The sequence below is a fragment of the Convolutriloba macropyga genome, unplaced genomic scaffold, assembly GCF_964194025.1.
Source record: "Convolutriloba macropyga unplaced genomic scaffold, txConMacr16.3 SCAFFOLD_2533, whole genome shotgun sequence".
NCBI classification, from domain to species: domain Eukaryota; kingdom Metazoa; phylum Xenacoelomorpha; order Acoela; family Convolutidae; genus Convolutriloba; species Convolutriloba macropyga.
This window is the reverse complement of record NW_027452561.1, coordinates 27812-33649: the sequence shown is the minus strand read 5'-3', so window position 1 is coordinate 33649 and position 5838 is coordinate 27812.

Below are 5838 nucleotides of genomic sequence, written 5' to 3'. Positions count from 1 at the left end.
AAGTAAAAAAAAAATACAAAAATTAGAAATTCATATAACAGTATGTATGAAAACTTGTGGTCATAAAAATAAAGTTTTGAATAATAATTGTTTTAGAGTCCTAAAAAAGGCGAAAGAAGAACCCGAAAACAGTTTTTAAAACAAAAACTGTAAAACAAACATCCGAATGTCTCGTTTTGGATCTTTTCCGTTTTTGCCCCCCCCCCGCCCCACTATGTTATTATGCGCCCCAGTTACAGAGCACGTGCCATTACATAGTAAATCATCATGAAAAAATATGGCACGTACGTCTGGGAACTGCAATTATTATGCGCCCAAAAAGCTGGGGCAAAAACGAAAAGGATCCGTCATTTTTCAATGGCCAGTTTTATATAGGAAGGTTGAAGTATTAGAACTCCGTACAAAAATCTCTTTTACTTGAAACCGAGAAATTAAAACTTCAAGTAGAAACAAGTAGATACACATAATTCTTTTTCCCGGTTTAACTTTGCATAATGACGTTGATGCATAGGAACCCGAAATTAATCTCTCTTATCAGCGGAGTTTCTGATATTTCTATTTTTTTCCAGTTATTGCCAAAGATACAAAGTTGTGATTGAAGCTGGAAAATTGCACCAATTTTTGGGTAATACCCCTTAACGTCACATGTAGCAGCTTTTTAAGTTAAAAACTCAAAAATAACTAAGGCCAATCTTTGATTAACGTCTAATGGAATCCCAAAACAAAGACGGTTTTTTTGCGATGTAGAGATTTTTTCCAATATAAAAACACCCGATAACACCTTCTTCCAGACAATTTCAATTCTGTTGTAAAATTTTTTTAATGTAAAATTGTATTGGATTTCTTTACCAGTGTTATCTGACATCTAGTCACTATAAAACTTGGAAGTGCTGAGTTTAAATCGAAGATTAATTGGCTTCTGCAGGTCAAAAAAAAATTATTGACTCATGAAGAGGGTCTCGTTTTTATTCCCATGTCTCCCTGAGTATTGGAAGGATTTAAGTAACAGAAAATCAGTTTCGATTTACCAATGAGACCTAAAAAAATCTAACCGAAATTTCTTTACTGTGATAAAAGAACAATATTTGTGTCTTGATGATTAAAATTATTTTTATCTGAATTGAAAATTGTTTCGTTATTGTTTCGAAAATTTTAAATGTAAAATAAACCTGAAACAAGCATGAAAAAACATGTCAAACTGTGTGAGCATAATAAAAAACATTTCTTAGTAGGCTGAATTCAGCTTCAAGAAGAACTTCCTTACCTTTCCTGACCTATATACACTTTCCTGACTCATGTTTTCAATAAAATCTTACCAATTGAGCTCTATCTAGTTGGGAAGTGTTTTTCATTACAAAAGTTCATCTTTTTGCAAAAATTTTCGTTCACTTAAAGTATCACATTATGCGACAAATACTAGCATGCACTTTTGTTTTGAAACTATCATTTCACAAACAAAAATGTTATCTGATGAAGTACTATTCCTGAGAGTGTCAATTTCAATGAACAAAAAGTATGAATGTCTTTGCAAAAACAGTGTTCCTCTCATCTCAACTGTCTTAAAGTTTTACTTATTAGCTATAATTGAGAGTTCGTTCTGATTCGGTCCATATTTTTACGGGTGGACAGCTCTAACGCGAATTGCATTGCCAGGTGCTCTATAACAACGCATCGTTCCAAACAGGGGTTATAGCCTGCTAAGTGTAGGCAAAACAGAATGGGATGTTTCTGTACCCAAACAAAATTAACCACTCCAGAAAGGTGATTTATTTTGCTGTTGTTGGGACTCAAATATTCTCAACCTTTTTCTGCTAAAAAATTATAAAAGCAAACAAGAAAGCTTGGTAATATGCGCTTTCACATAATGTTCCGACCCCGCTGACAAAAAATTTGACTTAATCGTCTTACAAATGGCGAGACAGAAATGATTCAAAAAGTTCACATTTGATCACTAAGATTGAGCATGAATAAAAAACTTGCTTTCAAAACAAATCACTTAACTATGTAAAAATGCCGCATTAGTTGACCGATGAGACCCGCAATTATCAAGACCACGACACAAGACAAAAAAAATCAAATACATAAACAAATTTTTACATCCAAAACTCGATTTCCATTTTTGAAAAAAAAGATTACATAAAAATCATATCAAAATAGCGCCAAATGAAACTAAAATTAAACAAATTAGTTTGTACTTCACTAGAAAAAACATGGGATCAGTCCTTGATGAGACTCGGCAACAAGTAAAAGAAGAAAAACGGCTTAGAGAAATCATTATATAGGTTCTTTTATTTCTCAAAAAAAGCCATTGAGATTTGAAATGATTCAAAATATTTCGTCGGTCGACAAAAAGAAGGATGATTAGACATAAAACCCAAAACTAAAAAAAAAAATTTGGTAAAGACTGGCATTGAAGCCGTAGAAACCTAGATATGTTCAGTTTTGTCTTTGCTCAACACCAATATTTGATATAAATTCTGCAGTTAATGAGATAAGAAAACGAGTAAAACAACAGCAAAGTGCAAACTTAAAAAAATTATATATAAGTATATATATATATATATATATATATATATATATATATATATATATATATATATATATATATATATAAATATACGTTGCAAATCGTTTGATTTCAAATTCACGAAAAAGCTTCGCTGCCAAAAAAAATTAGTAAATATGTGGCTCTGTCTATTATTTGGAAGCCTCTAAGACCTGCAATAATTCAGAATTTGTCTTTAGACTAAAAATATAACTACATATACAGCTAAACGTCAAAAATTAGATTAATCTATTGCAAAGCAGGAGATCAAAGCTGTTAAAACAATAAGCAATGCACTAAAAACTAGCGAAATGTTCAATTTTGCTATTTTTCCACGCGAATAATTTGATCTGGAATTTGTAATAAAAAGAGCAGCAAGGTACAAACTTTTTTGACAAACTCTAAAAATCTTTTTAAAACAGTTGATTTCAAAGTGATGAAAACGTTAGTTTAAGGAAAATAGTAAAAAGTTTCTTTGGTTCTTCCATATCAAGTTGATAAGCACTGAAATTAAACAAATTTTCTCAACCATAAACAAAATACGATAAATAAAACATAAACAAGAGTTTCTATTAAATTCTAATTGAGGACGGTGTCAAAGAAGTTAAAACCAAACTTTTTATACTGTAAGACTAAGGTGTTCCAATGTACGTTCTTTTTAAATGCCAATAATGTAATAATTGACCTCTAAAAAGCGCTACAAGAAAATTAAAAACCTTAATGACGGTAAAACGTCCAATCATTTTCTTTGTGAAAACTCGTTGTAGCAAAGCAAAAAAAACATTACTTAAAACATGATATATCATAAAAAGTACAATTTCAATACATTAGTAAGACGAGGCGACTTGTTTTTGGTGCCATTAACTACAGTTTAACGAAATTGAGAAAAATTTGCAATGCTCAATAATACGTTGTACATTTTGAAAAATGTAATTTTTGAAAGTCAAAAAACCATAAGCCCTCTACTAAGCAACAAGACGAGTTTCCCTAAAACCCCATAAGAAGCCAAGTGTACCGGTCACTACTGCTGCTTCAGTAGAATCGTTGTTTTCTGGAGTTAAACTTGAAGAGCAAATAATGGGAAATTTTCTTCAAAAAAAACATCAACTGATTACAATAGGATTTTGGACTGTAAGAAGCAACTTTAAACCAGAACTAGCCATGCTAGTGCTCTTTGCTTATTCCTTAGGAGCATAGTTGTTCCAAATTTCGTGGATAAGGAAATTATAGCAAAAAAAGTAAAGATATCAAAAATCAATGATGCGTTTTGTATAATGATTGAGTTTATTTAGCAAAAACCCGTAAAATTTAATTCAAAAGCACTCGCAATGGTTCCACATGTAAAACGAAAATTCTTTGGAAACAAGAAAGATTTTAACATTGTGTCAGCAGTTTTTAGGTGTGTTAGTACGACAAATTTAAACAAAGTGCACTGAAGAAGCTTAATTGGTACTTTTATGATGGAGAAAACGAATAAATTTTATTAAAAAAGCTTCAATATTGAATCAAACATTTCAACAACACTTCTGGTCTTAGAGGTAAAATCAACCTTATTATCGCTACCATTTTTGACCTGTTTATAGCAAAGTTGATAAAAATTGCGTAAAAATACAATGTGTAGAATAAAAACGGCAATCAGTCAATTGTTAACAAAAATTTAAACCTCGATAACCCCGTAGATTATCCGTAGAATTGAAATTCAAACAAAAATTAGCTATATTATCTACGCGGGACGGATTTCGCATGATACCACTTACGATGAATATATCGATCAGCCAAAATTGACTGAACAAAAAAAACACGCTTGAGTATATAATTCCGCATCCACTAAAGTCGCCAATAAGCAAAGACAAAGAAGCAAATATATGAAATTACTTTTTGAGTTCTCCTGTTTTCTCGTGAAGCTCTAAGAGCAAATTAACTTGCATCTTAAGCTTATTTCCGGCTCGAAAAATTTGTTTCCAAATAACTAATAGTTTCTCAATCAAAATTTATCCTAATGACCAAATTTCCTAAACTTTATTTGTATAACAGTTTCAATCGATAAAAGTAGTTCCAAAGCCTATGAACTTATCCATAGTATAATTTAACCGACTAAATGACTTATTTAACCGACTGAGCGAATTTTACTAAGGCGGAAATTTTGTGGTATACCATTACGATGCAGAGGTATACCCAAATCGTCAAGGGCAGATATGCCCGATGCGTGTATCTCGTTTTTGTTTTTACTAGGTTAATACATTGAAAAAGGAACAATATTGCGGAAAATAGCTTTTTTAGCGGAAACCGACAAAATGGAAGGGAATATCGTATCCCGTGTTCGCAAAAGTGTCCTGATTTTAGCCGCGAAATACAAGTACAAAATTAATAACCTATTTTTTGCGCGAGTTGTATCACGCATCTGCTCCATTTATATATCAAGTTTTCGCACGAAATGTAGCTCGATTTCGCATATAAACAGAAGTTAAGCCTAACTTAATTAGTACTTATTTAATTAAGCCTAACTTATACTACTAGTAGTACTTTATTACTACTTTATTACTACGTATAGTATTTTATTACTACTTATTACAACTTATTAGTTCTATTTATTACTACTTATAAAAATTCGCCAGTCCCACATTGATATACAAAACCTTTGATGTGCGAGGGATTTTTCGGAAAAAAATCAGTTTTTCTGGTTGCATGTATTTAAAGCACTTTAAAGCTTTGAAAGTTTCAATTAAATCTTTATTAAAGTGCTTATTGCATGCTCAAAATGCGCGCGAATAATACATACCTAAATTGAGCGGAAATATGCTACAAAATTTTTTACCTACTTTTCGCATCGAATGTTCTTTTATTTCGCAAAATTGGCCGAACCCCTTTTGCGAAAAGTAAGATACAAAGGATGTCACCTAATTTCGTTCATTGTATGTAACTAATTTTCCAGCCAATTTTACTAAGGCGGAAATTTTGGGGTATACTTCTGCGTCGTAATGACCTCTGCGGTGTGATCAGTTTTTTTTTCAGATTAATTTTTTACGCTTTGAAGTTAGATTTATCTGAAACCAAAAAATAGAAAGAGTGCCAGTTGTTTTCAGTTCCCCTCAACTTCATGTTTTTCTTGGAAAAATGGGAAAAAAGAGTGCTTTCAATAGTGGTGCTGAAATATCTTTTGCATCTTTTAAACATCAATTCTAAATAATATCAAGCGTTAGTCCATATTTTTTTCACTATTGCATTTTAACCACTTTTCTGTATCAATTTTTTCCCTGTTGTTATAGGCGAGCAATAACGAAATCCTGTTTTAG